The sequence below is a fragment of the Sarcophilus harrisii genome, chromosome X (assembly GCF_902635505.1).
Source record: "Sarcophilus harrisii chromosome X, mSarHar1.11, whole genome shotgun sequence".
NCBI classification, from domain to species: Eukaryota; Metazoa; Chordata; class Mammalia; order Dasyuromorphia; family Dasyuridae; genus Sarcophilus; species Sarcophilus harrisii.
This window is the reverse complement of record NC_045432.1, coordinates 62,245,643-62,270,331: the sequence shown is the minus strand read 5'-3', so window position 1 is coordinate 62,270,331 and position 24,689 is coordinate 62,245,643. Positions and strand designations below refer to the sequence as shown.

At 35.0% G+C, this 24,689-nt stretch overlaps 1 long non-coding RNA gene across 5 annotated transcripts in view; it reads left to right on the top strand.

Moving 5' to 3' along the window:
* The window catches only part of LOC116420275, a 217,052-nt gene that overhangs the window by 129,070 nt on the left and 63,293 nt on the right, over window positions 1-24,689 (top strand). For 4 of the 5 annotated variants that reach the window (XR_004230581.1, XR_004230580.1, XR_004230579.1 and 1 more), the window contains one exon: window positions 23,633-24,584. The exons of the other annotated variant lie outside the window; for it this stretch is intronic. This is a non-coding gene — a long non-coding RNA (uncharacterized LOC116420275). The remainder of the gene's footprint in view (window positions 1-23,632; window positions 24,585-24,689) is intronic. 5 annotated transcript variants of the gene reach the window in all.

Below are 24,689 nucleotides of genomic sequence, written 5' to 3'. Positions count from 1 at the left end.
TCTCTCAGAAGGGCAGTGAGAATCTTCTATGCTGGAAAAAAAAAGAAAAGAAAAGATGCTGTTGGCAGCAGAGATGGGGGAAAAAAAAAGAGAATCTTCTATGCTGGTCTTGGAGTCAGAAAGACAAGTTCAAATCTGGCCTTAGCTTACTTTTTAAAAAACAAACAAAACTGCTTCTTTGATTAAATTGAGCAGTGATTTTAGTGCCCTATAGACACAACCTCAGTTGTACTTAAGTATGGCAAAATGCTTTAGCTAAGTATTGTGAAATGAATTGTGTGTGTTTTAGTACCTAAGATTGAAAAGTTATCTCTGTGTATGTTCAGTTGTGCTTATCAAATGTATGAAATATTAAACTCTTTCTCTATCCAGTTCAGCTTAATAACCATAGGGGTCCTGTTCACTCTTGCCTGTGATCGATGAAGTCTTATATGATTTGGGCCTGGATTTTTTGAGTGTCATGATAGCTCAATGTGCTCGTGTCCTTCTTGCATAAGTTCCCAGATTTATGCTGCCAACAGTGGAAGTCATGTGTTTCGAAGGAAAAGTCAACACTTTTTGTGTTTCCTGCTTGCCACAATTTGGCAGATTCATTGTTCTTGTCATCATCTTTCAGGGTACAGGACAAGACCTTCCTTACACCTGATTAACCTTAGGGGTGTGACAAGATGGAACCTTTTTGTATTTTTTTCCTTCTAATTTTGGAAAATATTTTATCTTGTTTAGAAGCTTAAAAAGATGTGGCAAATACTTCCATATGTAGTACCTAAACCATTTCTAATTTTGTGATCACTTGGGCCAAAAGTCATAATAAAAAGTGATTCCTGGAACTATCGGTGACATTGATTTCGAGATTGGGTTAGGAACAATAGTAATTTTACAGATGAACAGAGTGAGAGATAAAGTGGATCTCAAATTTACACAGCAAGTCTATGATGAAGCCAGGAATGGAACCTAGATTTTTGTTTTGATCCTGGAGTATAACACAAAAGGCTTATATTTTTCTTGGTAAATGATTTTGGAAGGATTGCTTATCTGCTAGGGTTTCTGTTCAGGTTATGAACATTAAACCAAATAGAACAATCAGAAATCAGGGCCATTTTACCAGACTGGGGGTCCAAAACATTGATCTCTGGGTCTGCAAGGAAGTAGAGGCAACAAATGGGATGTATTGGATTAGTAACCCAGCAAATCACAAGCAAGGTGTAGAGAGTATTTGGAGGCAGTAGTAACATCTCCTCCTCCCCTTGCTTAGAACTCTAATGCTAAACACTGTCTTCTCAGTCTGATTGCCTTCTTCCAGGGTGTCATTGTAGAGAGCAAATTAGTTAAATAATCCCCTTTTAGCCATCCAAAGTCTCTCAAAGTACATATTTTATCTCTATATTATATGATTGCCCCACTACTCCTCATAGCCATTTAAACATTGGGTAGGACCCAGAATTCTAGGAGTACAGATGAAAAGTTCATAATATTTTTGGTTTCATTTACCCTTGTGGCAATCTGGTAAAGCCTATGAATTCTCCAGAATAATCATTTTAAATGCTCAAAATAAGGAAATATATTGAAAAATAATTATCAAAAAATTTTTTATGTTCACAGAAGCCAAGTTTTGTGAGTGATTATATCTTCTTGTAGTTAGAAATGCTGTTGTATATACAAGCCTTATCTTAATCATGTCAGATTTTTAAAAATCATTTGAGGAAGTTACCCCTTTCTTGTCCTGTTTGGCCCCTTCTAGTTGTATTAAGTGTTTTGGGGATGACCTTGATTATCTGGATCTGGGTTTTCCCTCCCTCTGTTGCTACTTCCTATATTATGAGGTTATAGTATTCATAATGTTTCACCTTCTTACTGTCTTCCACAAGATTTTTACAAATGGCCTTATTATTTAAGCCAGTGTCCCTTTTGCCTTCCATCTCTCTCAACTTGGAAAGAAAATCAAGAGCGGCTGGTTGAGGCAAGTCTAAATTCTTTTGGTGGTTTAATTTATGGTGGTTCATTGGTTAAACTTCGGTAAGCAATTGTTAGAATTGATGTTTTTATCTATGGAAAAGAAAAGTGGGCTGGCTTACAGCTGGGAGATTGGGCAATTCCTTTAATGACTTCTTAACAAAGTTCTTTTTAACAAAAGCAGTCATGATATATAGCTGCCAATCATAGAATAGCCAAATGTCTAAGAAGTGATATGGAAGAAAGGCCAATGAGAGGTATGTAGTGGGTGGAAATAGGCTACAGCATGTGAAAAAATAAGGAATCATATAGGAAACATGGGTTTTAAATGTGCTGTCAGAGAAATGGAAAATAGAAAAAAAACAAAAAGAAAAAAGAAGAGTTGAGGAGAGAGGGAAGGAGATAGAGCATATGGGTTGCCCATTGGTGTCTTCATTCTATCATTCTGCAGTATCAAGAATATTCAAAGAAGACCTCCCCCTGCTCCCCCTCCTTCCCCCCTTTCTACTCCAAACTCTGTGTGGGCAAAGTTGGATTAGGCAGAGTAGGCAGGCATGATGCATTGATTTGCATTATGGGAAGGAATAGTCGCATTGAGAGCTCATATCTGTTGGAGTGTGTTTCTTCTACTTGAATATTAGCAAATAATGCAAACTTAAGGAATGTCATTTGTACCAAAGTGATTACAAAGGAGCAATCACCAGAAACATTACAGCATTGGATCCTGGCACCTGGAGAACTCAAAAACAATCAGTGATTTGTTACATGCACTTGAATTGAAATTCCACTTGTGAGTTTCACTGGGTATTTGAACAGAGACAATTCACCTGAGTTTTCTGGGCTTAACTTTCCCTATCTGTAAAATGGGAATCGTTATACTGAAACTTTGTTCTGAAGAAAGAACCCTAATGGACTTGGAGCATTATGCAAATATTTCTTATTATTGGGAGATGTTTAAACATTAGGCTTCTTTTTTCAATGCTTCCTATTCTGATTCATCATTGGCTATGAAAATGAACTATCTGCTGTTGGTTATAAGCAGGGACCTTGTGGCTGAAAGAAGTCATGTATTAGTCACATTGAGTAAAACTCCTTAGTGCGCTCACATTCAATTTTCCTACAGGCCTGAGATTTTGTTTATTTCTCCCTTCTCCAACTCTGAAAGCTATTGATTAACTCAGATTTTCTTGTACTTTTTATATCTCCACATTTGACACTTTCTGTGCCTTTAGGAACATGTTGCCAAAAAAGAATGCCATCCCTTTCCCAAGTAATAATGCCATTGAGCAACCAAACTGGCTCATCTTCAATTTGCCATATGGTTAGGAGTTTTTGCTATGATGGAGAAGAAAACATAATTGATTTGCAATGTAACCTGAGCCCAGGCTAGTATTCTTGTGTGGAAAAAGAAATAGCAGTTGAACAATTGAAAAAAGTGGTGATGCAAACAGACTTTGCTTAATCAGTTTGCTGTTAGAAAAAAACCAATCTCCTGTCTAGCTCAATGCCATCTTGGGTAGGAACATTTGTTGACATAACTGTTTTCAATTTACGGATCCATGGAAAATGCTAGGAGGTCAGTTTTTTCATGGTTATTTTCAGAAGATACACTGACAGGAACTTGAGGACAGGGCCAATTACACACTGTAATTGTTCATAAATTGCATGATTTATTTCATAAGCACAATTCCCTAAAGGGCAATTGATATTAGACATTATAGATCTTCCAAATAATTAAATTCTATAGGATATCTTTGAAATAAATAAGGCCCAATTCTGACCTCAAGTCAAGAAACCATTGTTTCTTTTGATTAATATGCTCCCCCAAGAATCTCTCCCTTACTTCTCCCATGGTTGCTCTGTTTGTGCAACATGTAGAAAGAGATACATTCTTTGTTGTTCACACAGCCTTCCAATGCATTGTCTATAATTTAATACGAAAGCTCTATTGAACATGGATGACAGTGGCTAGATATTTCAGTGTAAAGTACAGGCTAGCTCCCTGGAGGGCCTCAGGGTCATCCAGAGTCAGTATAAATCAAAGTCCTTGATCTTTAAGGGGAGAAGTAAAGGAACCTTGCCACTCGGCTTGCTAAAGATGTATCCTGGATTCTCAAGTCCGGAGTCTCCAGCCTCTCTCCTCCTCTTCCTGCCACCAAGCGACTCTGACTTCTCTTCCCAGCCCTCCAATCCTTGCCTACGATAATCTCACCACCAAACATTCAGCAAGCACCCATGGTGAGGAGAATCATCATCCAAATATATGCTAATAGAGCCATTATCTCACATCAAATAGGTAGCCTTAAGTGCTCTCTTCTCTGATTCAGAGTTTCAGCCCTCTACATTACAGTATAATACTTTATATTATTTATATCAAAGAACTACCAAGGCTACAGTAAATTAGGGTTATGAGTGTATGGTTATGAGAGGAGCAGTGTTGCATGTATTATAATATTATCAAAATAACAAAGACAAGAATCCACTACATCAAATGGAAACCATAAAAGCACAACCTCATAGCTCAAAGTAAGAGACCACCTTTGCTAAGGCATTTAAAAAACACTTGTTTATTGTTATTATTTAGGAGGGCTAAGGAAAGAAAATTAAATGAATTGTTCTTTTTCCTATCCTAATTCATTTTAATTGCTATAACTGAAGAGAAAAGTCTTAGTTTCCATTTGATATGTTAAAATACTGATCCATGAGTGTTTATTAAGCACTACACATCATGCTAGACTCTGGAGATATTGAGACAAAAAGAAAACACTTCTTTCCCTCAAGGAGATTGCTACCAGCCCTTTGTTGGGAGGGACAACTTATCTATGTATGAATCTAAACCAGATAAATATAGGGTCATTGTGGGGGCCAGTAGTTGAAAGAGTAGTTAAAAGGAAGTCAAGAAGCTCTGGAATTGCATCTTTCTTAAATTTTTAATTAATTTTTTGTTGTGTTTTAAGGTCCTATGGCCTTCTCTAGTGCAGAGTGGGGAAAGCTATCATTTGACACAAGATAGACAAATAAACATACTTCTTTCCCTCTGTCCCTCCTCCCGTCTCCTCCCATACATACATACATATATATATATATATTTTTTTTTCCAAAGCCATACTGTGCATACTTCTGTTTATTATTAGTTCTTTCTCTGAAAGTGGATAGCATCTTCATTCATAGGTACTTTGTGGATTGATCTGCATATTTATAATACTCTGAATACTTTAGTCCTTTACATTTACTCTTCCAACAGTATATTGCTGTTACTCTGTACAACGTTAGCTTGGTTCTACTCATTTTACTCTGGTACTTCATGCAGATCTTTTGATGTTTTTCTAAAATCAATCTGCTCATCACTTTTGATAGTATAATCATATTCCATCAAAATCATATACTGCAACTTGTTGAGCCATTCTCAGTTGATGGGCATCCCCACAATTTCCAGTTCTTTGCCATCACAAAGAGCACTGCACCTGATCACCTTGGGAAACAGACCTAATAGTGGTATTGCTAAGTCAAAGGGTACATAAAGTTTATATGTAAACTTTGGGTATAATTCTAGATTGTTCTCCAAAATGGTTGGCTCAGTTCACAGTTATGGCAATAGTATAGTAGTGTTATACTTTTTCTACATCCCCTCCAACATTTGTCATTTTCCTCTTATATCATCTTAATCGAGCTGATAGATATGAGATGACAACTCAAAGTTGTTTTAATTTGCATTTTTAATTAATAGTAATTTAGAGCATTTTGTATGATTATAAATCACTTTGATTTCTTCATCCAAAAACTGTCCGTTCATATCTTTTGACCATTTATCAGTTGGGAAATGACTCATATTCTTATAAATTTGATAATTTCCTCATCCTCCCCCATTTTCTGCTTTCCTTCTATTCTTGGCTACATTGGTTTTATTTGTACAAACCCTTTTTCATTTAATATATTCAAAATTATCTATTTCACATTTCAGAAAGCTCTCTTATTCACACATTCTTCTATTTATAAGTCTGATAGTAATATATTTTATATTCTTCATATTTATGATATATCCATGTATAGCTAGGTTATCTATTCATTTTGGTAAGATGTTGGTCTACAAGCTAATTTCTGCCAGATTATTTTCTAGTTTTCCCAACAATTTTTACCAGAGAGTGAATTCTTATGCCACAAGTTTAAATCTTTACTTTGTAGAATGCAAGATTTGCTGTAATCATTTACTATGCATTGTGCATCTACTATGTTTCACTCATCAACCTTTCTATTTCTATTTTTTAGCCAAAACTAAATAGTTTTGATAATTAGCAACTTATAACACAGTTAAAGATTTGATACTGACAACCTTCTTCCTTTACATTTTTTCCTATTAATTGCTTTAATATTTTTGATCTTTTGTTCCTCCAAATGAATTTTGTTATTTTTTCTAGTTCAATAAAATAAATTTTAGTAATTTAATAATTAAATAAGTAGATGAGTTTAGGTAGAATTGTCATTTTTATTATATTGGTTTTGTCTCTCTGTTAACACTTAATATTCCTCCACTTATTTAAATCTGATTCTATTAGTATAAAAAGTGTTTTATATTTATGTTCATGTCATTCCTCAGTTTGTCTTATGAGGTCTACTTTCAGGGTATTTTATGCTATTTATGGTTATTTTAAATGGAGCATCTTTTACTGTCTCTTCTTGTAGGGTTTTGTTGGTGAAAAATAAAAATGATGATGACTTTTGTGGGTTTATTTTATATCTTGCTAATTTGCTAAAAATTGCTGTTTCACTTAGCTTTTTAGTTGAATTGCTAGGATTTTCCAAGTGTATTTCCATATCATCTACAAAATGTCCTTAACTCATTGCTCATTCTGATTCCTTCAATTTCTTTTTTCTTCTCTCATTGCTACTGCTATCATTTCTAATATAACATTGAATAATGTTGGTGATAATGGGCATTTTGGAGCTGTATCTTTTTTAAATTTTAATTTATGGATTAAGACAAGCATTTCCCAAACAGTACAATTAAAAAGATGATAGCATATGACACTAAAAATCTGCATTCACAATTTCCTATTTCTTTCAAATATATAACAAAATTATGAAATTTTTTTTCTTCCCTCCCCCTACCCTTGCCTTGGATATAACTACTATTAGACACAAATAGGTATGTAAAATTATTCCATTCATACTTATATTTATCAGATCTTTTTTTGGTACAGATAGCATCTTTCTTCATATGTTCTTTATAATCAATTTGGGTATTTTTTTTTCTTTACACATGCTTTTTATTTATTTAAATCCTTCTTTCATCCTGTGCCTAAACCTTTTTTTTTTTTTTTGAACTTTTTATTGACAGAATCCATGCCAGGGTAATTTTTTTTACAACATTATCCCTTGCACTCACTTCTGTTCCGATTTTTCCCTCCCACCCTCCACCCCCTCCCCTAGATGACAAGCAGTCCTATATATGTTGAATATGTCCTAGTATATCCTAGATACGATTTATGTGTGCAGATCCAAACAGTTTTCTTGTTGCACAGGGAGAATTGGATTCAGAAGGTAAAAATAACCCGGGAAGAAAAACAAAAATGCAAACAGATTACATTCATTTCCCAGTGTTTTTTCTTTGGGTGTAGCTGCTTCTGTCCATCATTGATCAATTGAAACTGAATTAGGTCTCTTTGTCAAAATCCACTTCTGTAATCAGATTACATGTTCATACAGTATCGTTTTTGACATGTATAAGGATCTCCTGGTTCTGCTCATTTCACTTAGCATCAGTTCATGTAAGTCTCTCCAAGCCTCTCTGTATTCATCCTGCTGGTCATTTCTTACAGAACAATAATATTCCATAACATTCATATACCACAATTTACCCAACCATTCTCCAATTGATGGGCATCCACTCAGCTTCTAGCCACTACAAACAGGGCTGCCACAAACATTTTGGCACATACTGGTCCCTTTCCCTTCTTTACTATCTCCTTGGGGTATAAGCCCAGTAGAAACACTGCTGGATCAAAGGGTATGCACGGTTTGATAACTTTTTGGGCATAATTCCAGATTGCTCTCCAGAATGGTTGGATTCGTTCACAGCTCCCTGTGTCCCAAACAATGTATCAGTGTCCCATCAATTTGGGTATTTCTAATCAAAATAATTCACTCAAAGTTGTTTTTTAAACCAAATTGCTGGCATTGTATACAATGTTCTCTCAGTTCTGCTCAATTCACTCTATTATTTCATGTGATTCTTTCCACACTTTTCTAAAATCAACCACCTAGTTCATCATGTATTATAGCTCAGTAGTTTTCCATCACAATCATATACCACAGCTTGTTCAGCAATTCCCAAATTGATCGACAACTCTGCAATTTCCAGTTCTTTGTCACTATGTCTTGATGGAAACTAGACATTCTATAAAGTGGAGTTGAGGTTGGAATACATCCTAGGCATGAGGGACAACCTGTTCCAATGCAGAGTGAGGGTAAGGAAAGAGACCAATGTGGTCAAGCCATAGCAGGGGTCCTCAAACTTTTTAGATAGGGGACCAGTTCACTGTCCCTCAGACTGTTGGAGGGCCGGAGTTTTAATTTATGGATTAAGACAAGTATTTCCCAAACAGTTTTGTGGGCCTTTAAATAAAGAAACTTCATAGCCCTGGGTGAGGGGGATAAATCTTCCTCAGCTGCCGCATCTGGCCCGCGGCCATAATTTGAGGACCCCTGGCTAGAGTATATGAAGGAAGTATAAGTTGGGGGCAAGTTGTAAAGGGCTTTAAATGCCAAATATAGCAGTTGATATTTAATCTTAGTGATGAGGAAACATTTAGTGGAAGAGAGACTTGATCAGACCTGTGCTTAAGTAATCTTGTGTGTGTTGGGGAGAGTGTATGTGTTATGTGTGTTTGTATGTTGTACCACAAAATGCTCATAATCACACACTGTTCTTAGTGTTCTTTTAGAAAATGATTTTGTTAAAATGGAGAAGTAGTAACATGTACTTCTGGGGAATTGGGACTAAAGGCAGAACTATGCTAGGGTCAGGCAGATGGGAGCTCTGACAAACAGGTACAGTCTGTATCTCTCGGTATTGTGACAGTCTTAGGAAGGATGGTGGTCTCCCCCCTCTTGGAGATTCCTAGACTTGGAGTCTGTCTCAGTCATTGCCACTTGTAGAATGTTCACTCCTTGAATGCAGAGAATACTCCCCTCCACAAATTTATCACAGGCTTTCTAAGTGTTTTTTGAGCTGAGCTTTGCTTTTCTCTACTTGGATGTTCTAATGTTTCTGCCTCTGCCTTCTGATTTGGGTAAGGATGAGTGACACAGGACATAAAGCCTCCACTTTATTCTCTTAAATGAACTTTGGGGATCTACCAAAGGCAATGTTTTCTCTAGAAGGGATGAAGGGCAATTGATTGACCCATCATAGCTCTGAGGTTGGGCCACTCATCGCCTTTTCTATGCCTTGGTCATTTCAGTTTCTTCTTGTAAACAAAGTTTGGGCAAAAGAACAATATTTTGTTTAATGTACATGCCTGAATGATCTGTTTTAAGATATAAATTTCTTAAAGACATGAACTGTATATGTGTTGTTTTTCTTTATGACTCTATAAACCTATTTACTATAGGTTCAAGTACAGTCTAGATATTACTTGATGATGTGACTGAGATTCATATTTTGGATGTGAGTTAGACTAGGCAGTAGTAGTTTCTTTTCAGTAGCTTTTAAAATTCACCTCTTAGCCTTAAAACAACCCTGTTATTGTACATAAAATTATCCTTATTTTACAAGCATGATTAACTGAGTTTTATAAATGAGGGACGGAGGCTTAAAGTGTCCACAGTTTCCCAGCTAATCAATCCATGGCAGAGGTGGGATTTGAGCCAAAGTCTTCCTAGTTTAGAATTCCAGCTATTATGTCAGTCTTCCTCCTCCCAAATCTACTCCCTTCATCTCTCTGTTTCCTTATGTGTCAAATGACTTTTGAGATCCCTTCCTCCTTTAAAATAGTCTAATATTCCTTATGCGTAGCACTGTGTTAAGTATTATGGAAAATACAAAAGAAGTGAAAGGAAATTCCTGCCCTCAATATACTCACACTCTGCTGAAAGAGTGTTTGGATATTAGAGGAGGGGCTATGAAACATGTTAATAACCCCTCTAGTGAGGGCATGCATGCTGGTCTTATCTCTTATGAGCTATGAGGCAGTGCATGGTCGAGTTTGGGAAGCTAGGGGTTAGAGCTCCAACTGCTGATGAAAAGAAGGTTGTTTCCCATTCTAATTTGATCATCTGTGAAGCTGCATAACTGAGTTTAGTCAGGTACCCAAAGGTGAAAAATTTCATTCACTGATGACAGCTTCTACACATTCTTTCATTGGAATTTTGGTGTGGAAGTAGTGGATCTGAATATGTCTCTTGTATATAGAGAACTTCACAAGAGAAAATCTTTTGACTTTATAACTTCAAAACATTCTGCATGCAACACAGACTGTTGGAAACTGGACAAGCATCAGGAAAGACCAGACCCTCTGACATTTTTGAGGTGCCACTCACTCCATCCTATCTGTTTATGGCATATACACAAGGGTATAGATGGGGACAGAAATGGGATCTGCCCCCAGAGGCAGAATTTAAAAAGAAAATCATCTAGTACTTATCCATAGCATATAAGAGATTTCAAGAGTGTTTCCATGAAGAAACAATTGTTTTTTGCTACTTTTTGGCCTAAGGTGACCTAAAGGTAGATAGGCCTAGTAGATGAAGCTCTGAGGTACATATGGGGCTCATTAGAATTGGGGATTTGAGCGAGCAGCAATCTAGGAGAGAGAATTCCTTCTAGACCCATGTGAAGGAAATGATTGGGGCACCTGGCCCTACCTTGGCTCTGTCTGGTTTGAAGTTCTCCCACCCTTTATCTTGGCCTCAGGAGAATCTCCAGAGCTTTAAAGAACTGGAAGATTTGGGACTTTCTGTCTTTACACCAGCATCCTTGCAACATACCAGGTCTGTTCTGTATCAGGAGCCAAGAATAAACTGATCAGAAAAGCTATGAGATGCTCATGGGTGATGTCATGGGTATCCCATGAAGGGGAGAAAAAGACTTCTAGCAGCCAGCATCTTTGAGTTACCCCTTTACCCCATGGACAGTCTAATTTTGAGCCCAGTTTCCCCTGGATATATCCTGGTAGGAGAGGTTATTAGACATATTTGAGAAGATTCTTTTGTTCCATATATTCTTTTTATACATGTTGAGTAGAAACATAAACTTTATAAAAGTTAATTGTCCTGCTGACTAATCGATATTGACTGTTAATCTATACAGAGAAGTACACTGATGGCATTTAAAATCCTCCTAAACCCTTTACAATTAATTCCAGAATCCTAGAATGACAGCAGTTGTACTCTGGGAACCCCGCTTGGCAATGTGGTTGGAAATGAAGACAGTACTTCCAGTCTATACTTTTGCCTTTTATAACTGTATGACATTTATTAAAAGTTTTTTTGTGGTGATTATTCTTTGAATTTATATTGGTATAGTTATTATGTATATTGTTTCCATGCTTGAGTACTGGGTTATTGAGTTGTATCATTTTCTGAATCTCCCTTGTGTAGTCATTGCCATCCTACCATCTCCTTTATAATATGGTTTGAGGTCTAGAAATGATATTCTATTTTTGTTTTTACTTTTTTCCATCATTTTCCTTGATATTCTAGACATTTTTCTTTGTCCAAGTGAATTTCGAAGAGTATCTCAGAGCAACTAGGTAGTTCTATTATGGATGGAACACTGGCCCTGAAATTAGAGAACATAAGTTCAAATGTGACCTCAGATCTATATCAGCTATATGGCCATCTCCTTGGTAGTTTGATGGGTATAGCATTAAAAGTGTAAATTAATTTTGTCATTACTGTGATTTTTATCATATTGGCAGGTCCTAGTCATGAGCACTAAATAGTCCTCTGACTGTTTAAATTGTTTTTATTTCTTTAAGGAACACTTTGTAACTGAATGTATACAAGTCTCTTCTGTGTCTTGGAAGATGAATCCTCAAATATTGTGTGCATGTTGTACTTAATTGGAATAATATTTCTCTTTCTGTTATTGCTTCTTAGATTTTGTTATTATCCAGAAATATCGTTGATTTTTGAGGATTTATTTTGTAGTTTTCAACTTTGCTGAAGATATTGTCTCAATGAACATTTTGGCTGATTCCCTAGTATTTTCTAGGGATCTATCATTTAAGCAAGTAGGGATAGTTTTAAATCACCTCTATATTTTTATTTCTTTAATATCTTTCTCTTGTTTTATTGCTATTGCTAGCATTTTCAGAATTATATCAAATAAGTGGGGAAAGTTATCTTTACATTATTCTCACATTTCCTGAAAAAACTGCTAGTGTACCTTCACATATATGGTGCTTGCCTTTGGTTTTGAATAGATACTTTTATGATATTAAAAAAAGGTTTTTTTATGTCTCTATTTTCTAGAATTTTTAGCATAAAAGAATGTTATACTTTGTAAAAGGCTTTTTCTGCATTTATTGAGATGATTATGTGGTTTTTTTGTATGTTTTGATTTTTAGGAAGATTAATTAGATTGATTGTTTTCCTATTCTTGAACCATCCTTGCATTCCTGGTATAAATCCTACTTGGTCTTAATGAGTGATTAAGATTAACCACCGCAGTCTGACAAGGTTTTGTCTAAAATTTTTGAGTTAATGTTTATTAATTATATTTATATATAGTTTTATTTCAGTTTTATCCTTGCATGGTTTAGGCATTAGGACTGGGTCTCAGGATTTTGGTAGGATGCTTTTTGACTTAATTTTTGAGAATAATTTGTGAAGTATGATTATGAACTGTTTTTTTTCTTTTTTTTTTTTTTAAATTTTGAATTCTCCTGGGCCAGTTCTTTTGGTAGTTGTTTTATCATCTAGATTTATTTCCTTTGCTGAGATTGGGTTATCTATCTGGTCTCCTGATTGAGTATTTTATATTTTGAATATACGTGAAAATATCCTTCATTATATATCCCTCTATACTTCATAAAAAACTCTGTATTATTATTCTCTAACTGTGCATAATATACTGTCGTACTTTTTATTTCCTCTGCTTCCAAGGCATGGGTTCCTTTACATGTTTGCTGCTTCCCAAATTCTTTTCTCTCATTCTCCTTAGGAGTTTTTCTTTAAAGACAGCATAGAACCACATGTGCCCTTTCTTGACTGGGAAGAAGAAAGTCTTAAGCAAATGGATCAGGCTTGAAACCCAAATTGCATTTGTATTCTGTCCCATTTGAAACTGTGTTATGTCCATTTGTGTATATATTATGCTTACATACATAAGGGAATCTATGGAGAGTTGACCTTGGAATCAGGAATATCTGGCTTTGCATCCACTTCTCTCTCCTTCTCTCCCTCACACTCCTCTCTCATTCTCTCACTCTCACACATGCAAGTCAGTTAACTCGTTGAACTAGGGCCACACCAGTATAGGTAGCTCCCTAAGACTCTGAGATTTCAGAGAAAGAAACTTTGTGCCTTGAGTGAGGAAGTTTTCTTGCTGGGAGCTCCCTATATCAGTGAAATCATAGTTTTGGTTTAAAAAATGCATATTATATCCTTTGGTAGAATGTAAGACCTCTAAAGCAGTTACTACTGATTTTTGTCTTTGTGATCCTGACTACCAGAACAATGCCTAGTGTGGAGGGACGACAATTGGAGCTATGATTGATGTTAATTCTGTCCAAGTTCAATGAGTGGTCTTCTACAGGATGTGTAAAACAACCAACACCTTATAAACCTATCTTCTAGGTGGTGTTCTTTATGCAAGACCAGTGGAAATTTATGGAGATTTTTCCCCCCATAAGGACTTTAAAAACATGCATTCCTGATGTGAATCTTTTCTGAAGTTCAACTGGACTAAAAAGTAGTCTAGACAGCTACATAAAAATATTTTTGATTACCACTATATGCTCCCTACATGAAAAGGTCATTTGTGAAGTGGGTACTGAGCATTATTAATTACTAAACATGAAACATAATCAGATAATTGTAATAAGGATAGTTAGTAATAGTTGGCATTCATATAGTACTTTAAGGTTTGCACAGAACTTTGTATTATCTTCTTCAGTCTCCACAGCTGTGGGAGGTAGGGGCTATTGTTTTACCCATTTTATGGTTGAGGAGACTGAAGCATAGAGCACTTAAATTGACCTGTCCAGGATCACACAGCTAGTGAGTATCTGATGCTGGATTTTAATTCAAGCTTCTGGATTCCAGGCTCATTGTTTCTCTCTCCCATATCAAGCAGCTGCTTTATCAAGTTTAGAAATTTGAGCAAAATGTTAACATGCTTCGTCCCTTCATTGGAAATGTACTGCACAGTTACCATATGCAAAAAAATGACCTTGAGTTTCTTTTGCATGATGACATTAATAAATAATTACATATGCTGAGTGAAGACATCTTTCTTTTTTCCTATTCTACTTGATCATCATGGTAGTTTAATTGTTGTTGCTCATTTTTTTTTGGATTTAATATTTTGAAATCTTTGATCTTTTTGAAATCCAGATTTACCTACTGTGCCTGGTGACCTTCACCACCAGGCTCATCTTGTGCAACTTTGAATCATTCTTTGGATGGCATATAACATCCATGGTGGGTAGAAAGGCTAAAGTGAAGAGAAATAATTATTCATCACTATATTTCTCTACGAGTAAAATGAATTCTGGCATGAATAGGTAAGTCAAAATGCACAGGAACAAACAAGTGATTCATGGACCTGGCCTACATGTATATTTCCCCATATTTTTATCTTCCCTTTTCTACTCTGTTGTGACATGTAAGGAAGAAGGGGATATTCCAAAGAAACATGGAATTGGACATGATATTTAGAGTGCATTTTGTTTTCCTTAGGACCTCTCTAGGTGTGATTTTTTTCCCAGCATTTTGACCCAATGTGGTGTGAGGGTTAGGCAAGGTGGACTTGGAAGAAAGAAGATCCAGGACAAGTCATATAACCCTCCTGAGCCTTAGTTATATCACCTGTAAAATGGAATCAGTAGTAGTTTACTGTAAAGGATTGTAGTGAGATAATGCACTTAAAATGCATTCCTTAAATTGCTGTATAAATTTCAGCTTTTATTATTACTGTTATTGTTAATAAAATGCTTGATTAGGTTAGGTTCTTTTGTGGGATTGAGATAATTAAATAGGAATAATTTCTTCCAAAGGCATTCATAGTGACTTTAGTTTCCTCCTTTACAAGGCCCTCTTTTAGTGTGTATGTGTGTGTGTGTGTGTGTGTGTGTGTCTATCTTTCTGTCTGTCTGTCTTCCACCTCTGTACTTCTATACACAGTCTTTACTCTCATCCCTTGTACAAGTCCTTTCAGTCTTTTGATTGAAGGTATTTAGTACATTGTATCTTCAGTAGATTTTATCTCCTTGAGAGCAGGGACTGTGTATCTTTAGCACCTAGCAAGATACTGTGTGTGTGTGTGTGTGTGTGTGTGTGTGTATGTGTGTGTGTATGTGTGTTTAGCTACACCTGTATGTCTGTGATAAATGCCTATTGAACTGAATTCCAATGTTTCATAAGGCATAATTCTAACTACACAATATAGATAAATAGGAAATAATTAACAGGAAGCAGGTGGTGAAATTAAGAAGACTGGGGAAGACAACAAGGTGTAATTTTAATTGGAACTTAAGGAAGCTAGGGAAGTCAGTAGTCAGAGAGAAGAAAGGAGAACATTCCAGCAATAAGAGACATTTTCATTCTTTTATGTTGAATTGTCAGAGCTGGGAGATGGAGCAATTTCTTTGTGGAACAACCAGGAGGCCAGTGTGTCTGGGTCCAAATGCTAGGTGGTGCATTTCCTCCTTTTTACTCTTAAAATTGGAAATATTGCCATGTCATGGATTTCTACATTTATCAGTGAGTGTGAGAACTCCATACTCTAATACAGATTGCAGCCTCTCTAACATATTTAGGAAGTTGCTTGAGTCTCAGAGAGATTAAGTACACATGTTTTCACAGCAGTGAGTGAGTGAGAGTCAGAAGCAAAATTGGAGCAAAGGTATTCTTGCCTACAACTGCAGCCCCATCTATTGCACCATGTTGCTGGTCACCACTGGATGCAGTAGAAATTCAATGATAAAAGTTTAAGCAGTCAAGAAATAGGAGTTGAATGTAAATAGATGAAAATTTTTAAATGGTGTTTTTATTCAGTATTAAAACTGAAAACATTTTGAAAGGTACTATATAATGTGAATGAATTTTTTCTGTTTCTCTTAAAAGAGTCTTTTTCTAACCTATTTTTACAAATGAAATACTTCAAAAACTATTGTGATGGGGAGATAGTGGGAAAATATTGCCTAGGATGTGAGTCAGAAAGCTGTTTCTCTTTTAATTAAATTGAGGGGTTTTGGTACATGCTTCCAAAGGATGAGACTGTTCAGTGAATCGCATTATAAGCTATGTGTACTTGAGAGTGACAAGCATAATATCAAACAAGAAAAACATTTTACTGAAAGGATACCCTCACACACATGCACATTTTGGCACCTATGATTTTTTTAAAAAATGATAAAACAACCAAATATCATTTAACAGTTTGAGAATTTGCAAATATACTATAAATTAGAATTTAATGATCAAGCAATAATATATAATTTCCAGAATAAGTAAAGCTTTTAAATAATTGATCAAAACTGGAATTATTCATAACCTCAAAGCATAGTTAAAAGAGCAGATCTTTTTGGTTTAAGTTGTCTCCCAGGCTCCTGTCACCCAGGTAGAAAGCCCAGAGGTAGATTGACTCTATCTTCCATTCATTATGATATCTCCTCAGGCAAGTCTCAGTTTCAACAGTAAATTGAAAATGGAACTTGAAAGCTGAAAGGAATCATGAAGGCCCAGAGAAGTACTTGATGGAAGAATGTGTTTTAAATTAGGGTGAAGAATTCTGGACGAGGCTCTGGTTATTGAGGCTGATGCTTAGGTGAAAAGATGAAAGAGATGCTCTCCAAAATCCCTTCCACTTCCAACATTCTCTGTTTCTGTGTTGAGACCTAGTTTCCTGTTTGGATAGTCAATAAGAGAAATCTTGATGATTTTCTAACATGACTCAATCCCATCATATATGATAACTTATCTTTGTTGTTTGGTTTGAAAAATCATCTACAGTTTGCCAGATGGCAGATACATATTTGCTCATACAAAATCACAGCTGAAATAATTTTTTTCAGTAATTAAAATTCATTTCTTTTTGCCCAAGGTATGAACTCATGAAGAATTTGTTGGTATTGCTAGAAAAGTTTTGTCTTCATAGGGCTTTTTTTCATTCTTGTCCGGAAAATTCTATTGTGCTTCCCCCCTCCCTGAATGAGAGAAGAAGCTTATCTATGAATAATGGCTTTTGAAATCTATTTTTAAACTCAGTTGGTATAGTTATGTTATTTTAAGTGTATAATCTCTGCATTTTAGTACTTTATCCCCTCAAAATTCATATTCTTTTTGGTGGAAGAATTGTAAAAAGAAACTAAGATTTTATACAGGCAACAAGAATATTGAAGTCAGTGGAATAACTTGTAATAAATTGGAAATACATTCTCAGATTGGTAATTATTTAGCACAATTAACTCTTTGTGATAAACGGATAGCAAGCTAATATCCTGAAATTTACAGAAATTAATTATGACACAGAGGAAAGAGTAGGCTTTGAAGACTGTTGATTTCACAGAATCTTAGTTAGACATGACAAGGATCTTAAGTCTTACCCTGTTATAGAATGAATGGATTTTTGAATTGGAAGAACTTCAGAAATTATTTACTCAAGTCCTTCATTTAATAATTGACGGGAAAAAAAACCCTACTTGCTTTGTGAATTCCTTCTCTAACTTCCAATTTTGCCAGCAAATGGCCAATCAGTACTATCTTGAATATCTCTGTCAAGGGGTAACTCACTACTTTATTCCAGGGTCCATTCCAATTCTATACCACTAGTGTTTTGAAAAGTTCTTATGTAGAGCTAAAAATCTATCTTGTCTTATATCCATCAAGCTTCAAAGTTTCTAATTTGACTGAATCTCTTTTTTGTGCTACTATTTTAAATACTACTTTTTAGTATCCATGTCAGAACAGAAGTTTGTTAAAATGTCTTTGAGCTCTAAATCCTATAGTCTTAAGAAATATTGAATGATATCAGAGTCCTTATTGTTTTTAAAAATATTTTTATTGTTTCCCAGTTGCATGTAAAACAATTTTCCCACATTTTTCTGATTATATATGTACATTTAGTTTTTAAAAAATATATGCATTTATGAATCATGTTGGGAGAGAGATCAGAACAAAAGGGAAAAACCACAAGAGAAAAAAAAAAGAAAAAAAAAGTGAACATAGCATGTGTTGATTTACACTCCATCTCCATAGTTCTCTCTCTGGATGCAGATGGCATTTTCTATCCAATGTTTATTGAGATTGGCTTGGATCACTGAATTACTGAGAAACCAAATCTTTTATAGTTGATCATTGCACAATCTTGCTGTTACTGTGTCTAGTGTATTCCTGGTTCTGCTTGTTTTGCTCAGTATCAGTTCGTGTAAATCTTTCCAGGCCTTTGTAAAATCAACTTGTTCATCATTTTTGATAGAACAATAATATTCCATTACTTCCATATACCATACTTATTCATCCATACCCCAATTGATGGCTATCTATTCTTTTTCCAATTCTTTGCCATCATCAAAAGAGCTCCTACAAATATTTTGCAACATGTGGGTCCTTTGCCTCCCATAAAGGAGGCAAAGGACCCACATGGGATACAGACCCAGTAATGGCACTGCTGGAACAAAGGGTATGCCCAGTTGGATATTACTTTGGACATAGTTCCAAATTGCTCTCCATAATGATTGGTTTATTTTGCAACTCCACCAAAAATGCATAAGTGTCCCAGTTTTCCACATCCCCTCCAATACTTATTATAATCCTTTCTTGTCATTGTTTTATTTTGCCAGTGTGGTTGTATTAAGGTGTCCTCAGCATGAGTTTCCTCTAAATTTTTTTTAATGTTAAGGACACATTGACTCCATTGTGTGATTCTTTTTTCTAATGTAGAAAATTCCAAAGTGAGATAGTAGAATTTAGGCTTGTTGAATCCTGGTAAAAAGGGGGGAAAATCACTTTCACTAGTTTGTCTTGCTAAGATGGTAATTTTGATTGTTTTAAAGTTAGGGAAATGACATTTATTATATTGGTTACTGATATTTAAAAACATTCTTATTATATTCTAATCACTGTGCTAGGAACATTTTCCATCTCTTCTAATCCTGTCTTTTGATTTTTATGTTGCTTTGTTTTTCTTGCTTCCTTTTCCCACACATATAAATTGTTTTTATGGATTTAGCACAACTTAACAGATCACAAAATTTGAAAATTAGATTAATACCTTTTGAAACTTTTTTATTCATCTCCTTATCAGTTGCGGAATAGACTTGGTTTTATATATTACTGTAGCTATATATGTGTGTGTGTGTGTATAGATATAGATATTTCTGTGTATGTGTATCATGGATACCAGACCCTTATACATCAATCTTTTTCTTTCTACTTGACTTTTTCTTTATATCCTAGTTGCATTAATTTTGTTAATGCAAAAACTTTTCAGATCAAAATTCTCTCTTTTATCTTTTGTAGTCTTTTCTCCCTTGTTTGGTTAATAATTCATCTCAGAGCCATATATATAAAAGATGTAATCTGCTTTTCTAATTTTTAAATATTTTAGTCTTTAATCTCTAGGCCACATTTCTGGGGGATGTATAAATAAACTATTGATCTAAATCTAACTTTTGAAACTCCTTTTCAATTTTCACAGTTATTCTCATCAAATATGGAATTCTTTCCTAGATAATTGATGTTGTTAATTTTATCACATATTGAGTTAATGAGTTTGGTTATTTCTAATTCTTGTTTAGTCTATTCCAATGCTGTAGTTTTCTTTTTTGAACTAATACCAAATAATTTTGGTGATTACTACTTTATAACTTTTTATATACTACCTTAAGTTTGAGATCTAAAAGTGTTATTCATCTATCATTCCTGATTTTTCATTATTCCCCTTGATATTATTGTTCTTTGTTTCTCCAAATGAATTTTGTTATTATTTTGTCTAGCTCTGTAAAGAATCATTTTGATAGTCTGGTCTTTCATTAAATTTTCATATTAGTTTGATAATATTGCTATTTTTATTGTATCAGCACTAATAAACCATGGACTCCTGATATCCTACAGTTATTTAAGTTCTTCATTTTTAGAAGCATTTTGTACTTGTATCTATATAAATATTGAGTGTGCTGACTTGGTGAATTGATTTCCTGATTTTTTTTTTTTTTTGCATTTTGTAGCTGTTTTGATTGGGCCTTCCTTATTATTGCCTCCTGACTTTGTTACTGTCATATAGAAATTATGTTGATTCTTGAAAGTTATTTTCTATCCTATAACTTTGCCGAAACTATTAATTTTCTCAGTTTTTCTTTTCAGATCCCTTAGGATTTTCTAATTAAACTTTCATGTCATCAACAAATTGGGATAGTTTAGTCTTATTTTTTGCCTGTCTTTATGCCTTTAATTTATTTCCATTGTCTTATTGTTATTGCTAACATTTCTGAAACTAGTGGTTAAAAAGGGCATCTATTTGCTTTCTTTAGTCCTTTTTTTTAATGGAGAAAGCTTCTAGTTGTTCCATGTTGTATACGATAGTAGCTTTTGTTTTAGGTCCTCTTTCATCACATTTTTAAAAATCACTTTATACCAGGTGGTTTTTTTGTTTTTGTTCTTATCTTTTTCATATTATGTACCCCTTTAGAAGGCTGATTAAGTGCCTGAATCCTTTTCAGAATCATGTTTTTAAATCCATAAAATATTGTGTGTATAGCATTACCATGGAAACCAATTATGTTGAAGTACAGTTTTCAGATGTTTTAAAAAAGCAAGTTCATGGACCCCAGGATAAAAACCCTCCCTGCTCTGTACCTCTATTTTGTACTTGTTTTTTTTCTAAATAGCATAAATGACTATTTGATTTTGACAAAGAATTTTTCTGTATCTCTTGAGATAATTATGTGATTATGTTTTTAAAAAATTAGCCATGCTGATTGTTTTCCCAGTAGTTGAACCATACTTACATCTCTATTGAATAGTCAGGATCATAATAAATGATCTCTTTGTAAAATAGCTGTAGTCTTTTTGTAAGGATTTTTTTTGATGGTGATACTCATTAGTGATATTGTTCTATATTTTTCTTCCTTTGTTTTAGCTTCCTTGGTTTACACATTAGGGTTATGTTTCTTTCATAAAAGGAGTTTGATATATGACTTTGATTTAGAACTTTTTGAGAATATGCGGTATGTTCGTGTAGTATATATGTTAATTATTACTTTAAAGTATGACAGAATTCTTCTCCTTCCCTCTACTACTCTTACCCCATCTGCTTTGATAGCTCATTTAGTGCTAGTTCTTTTTCTGGTATTGGATTATTTAAGAAAAAAATTAAATGCTTTGTTGTTTTGAATGTTTTGGTTTTTTAAATAATCTAATTCTTGTCAAATTATCATTTTTGTTGCATATTTTGATATATATGTAGTAGGTTCTGATAATTCTTTTTTATTCTAGGTTTGCTGTGGTTTCCCTTTGTATTTTTAAAATTTTATTTTTGTCTGATTAATTTAATTTTTCCTTCTTTTTAGTTGGATAATTAGCTAAAGATTTATCAGTTATATTAGTGTTTTCAAAGAACCAGCATTTAATTTTGTTTTTAAGTTGTACAGTCTTATGACTTTCCTATTCATCTATTTTTCAAGATTTCCTCTTTTGTGTTTATTTTGGGTTTACGTATTGGTTAGTTTTCTAACATTTCAAATTGCATATTCTTTTCATTTAATCATTCTCTTTTTTTTTCTTATTTTATAATGCATCTTTAGAGGTTATAATTTTTTCCCTGAGGACTTGCTTTAGCAGCATCTCAGAAATTTTGTCATATCATCTCATCGTTGTTGTCTTTCATATAGTGGTTGATTTGTTCTTTGACCTAATAATTCCTTAGGATTTCATTATGAAGTCTCTATTTTGATCTGTATGTTTTGCCCATGGTCCTTGAATTAATTACTATTTTTATTGTGTTTTGGTTTATAAAAGATTTATTTAGTATTTGTGCACCTTTAACTTAGAATACATAAAATGGAATGCATTATGTTTTGGCTTCTCTGACTTTCTTCTGACCTTTCCCACTTACTGTTGAAGGCATCAATCATCCTACTTGCTCAGGCTTGCAGATTAGGTGTTATTCTTGACTCCGTACTTGAATTCATCCTACGTATCAAGAATCTGTTACAAAGTCCTGCCATTTCTACCTTTGCAACATCTCTACTATACATCCTCCTTTTCTCCTAAAACAACTACTACCCTGATTTTGGCCTTCCTTACTTCAGGTCTAGACCATTGTAATAGCCTGTAGATGAGTTTTCTTGCCTCAAGTCTCTCCCCATTCTAATTTGTTTTTCACTCAATTGCCAAAAAGAGCTTCTTTTAAAATGGCTGATTGTTTCATACAAGATGGTATTTACCACCAGGATAAAATGTATTATCTTCTGTTTGGCTTTAAAAGCTTTTCGTAATCTGTTCCCCTTCTACCTTTCCAGTCTTCTGTGTCTTATTCCCCTTTATGTACAATATGATGCAGTGATGTTGGCTTTTTTGCTGTTCCTGGCACGAGGCTCTATTTTCTGACTTGGTGCCCTTGTACTTCCCCTCTTCCTGGAATACTTCTCTTGGCTTCCCCTATTTCCTTCAAGATCCAACTCGGATCCTCTGTAGGAGGACTCTTTGCTGGTTTCCTCTGAAGTAATCTCCAGTAACTCTGTGTGTGTGTGTGTGTAGATCTGTTTCTCTATCTCTCTGTCCATCTTGTATTTATCTAGTTGTTCACATATTATCTCCCTCATTAAAGGACCTTATTGCAAGATCCTGTCTTTTTTCTGATTTCTACTGGTTAGTGTAGTACTTGACACATAACAAATCCTTAATAAATGTTTGTAAACTGACTAAAAGTCTTGCTCTTTTTTTCAAAACTGATGTCTAGATATGTTTCCCTGGTATTAAATTTTGATACTTTTTGATATTTTTGAACTCGGGGTCAGGCTTTATATTCATCCCTGGTAAATTTTATTTTATTCCTAGAATTTCTACCTAACATCTTTTTGAATTCCTTGCCCAACACATTGGCTCTTCCTTCTAGCTTGGAGGCATCTGAAAATTTAGCAAATGTGTCATCCTTGCTTTGATGTCATTGAAAAAAATATGAACTATCACCCAGTCTGCCACAGATTGTGGGGGAACTCCATGAGAACCCTCCTTTCTTCAAAGTTGGCATTGAACCATTAATGAGTGACTATTCTTTGGGTTTGGTCATTCAAGCAATTCTGAACCCATCTCATTGTCTTTTATTGAGCTTTATCTCCTCACCTTGTCCCCAAAACCGAATGAGGCATTTTGTCAAATGCTTTATTACCATTTAGGTTGAGTGTGTGTGTGTGTGTGTGTGTGTGTGTGTGTGTGTGTGTGTGTGTGTAAGGCAAGACTTTTTTTTTTTTTTGAGTAATTGAGGCTCTTTATTTTCTACTTTTTCCTTTTTTAGATCTTGTTCACCAATTGGCCCTTTAAGAAGATGATCCAGAAGAGACAGCATGACACAGTGAATAGGGGGCCAGCCTCAAGGTCACAACAATCTGGGTCCAAATCTCACGTTTGACATATGACCTTGGGTAGTCACTTAACTTCTAAGACTTGAAATTGCAGAGCTGTTGTCACTGTGCATTGTAGAGAATGTCTCTGTAATAGGAGGCTCCCTACAGGGACAAAACCACAGCTCATGGGGAGAAAATAGTTTTTTTGGCAGGAATTGAAGTCAAGATTACTGCTTGATTTCACTCCCTTCCCTTTGGTTGAAATTTGTGATCTTTGACCTTTTATAGTCTGAGGACACCATTGCCATTCTCTGTTGTTTTTTGAAGATCTCTGATAGTAGCTCAGAATTCACAACTATTGTTTCTTCTAATGGCTTAATCCTGAAGTTCATGGGGGCTGGGTGACTTCTACTCCCTAAGGAAGAGTAGGTCCTCTCTTCCTACCTCCCCTCTTATTTAAGCTGAATATGCCTCTTAGACATTTTTATTGTGTTTTCTCCTTCAAAATTCATTCTCCCTGACAGAGGAAGCAAAAGCAGAATATGAATCCTGTAGATCTCCCTTTTTTCTGTAGCCTATTATCTCTACTCTGTCCATCCTGAGCAGCAGTCCTAGCCTCTTTGCTTTTTAAAAAGAGAGAGAGAGACCCCTTTTGTGTCATCTTGTGCTTTTCTCCATAGGCTGAGCTTGTTGGGAGCATTTTTATTCATGCACAATTTTTCCGGGCCTGTATCATGCTCTAGTCTTAATCTTATTACCTAGCCTACTTCCTTCTGTTTTGGTTGCTTCTGCAGATCTGCATCATTACTATTTGAAGCTTAAGAAATGGCTTCCTTCTAAGCAGATCCAGTCCCCTCCTGCCTACTCCATCCCCCATCTTTCCTGAGAAGAACTCTCCAAATGGTCAGTAGCCCTTTTTCTCCTGCCCCTCTGTATGGTCCACATTGTCCAGCTGTCTGACCCCAGCTCATTTTACCATCTGCCACTTCAGATTCTTTTTTTTTCTTT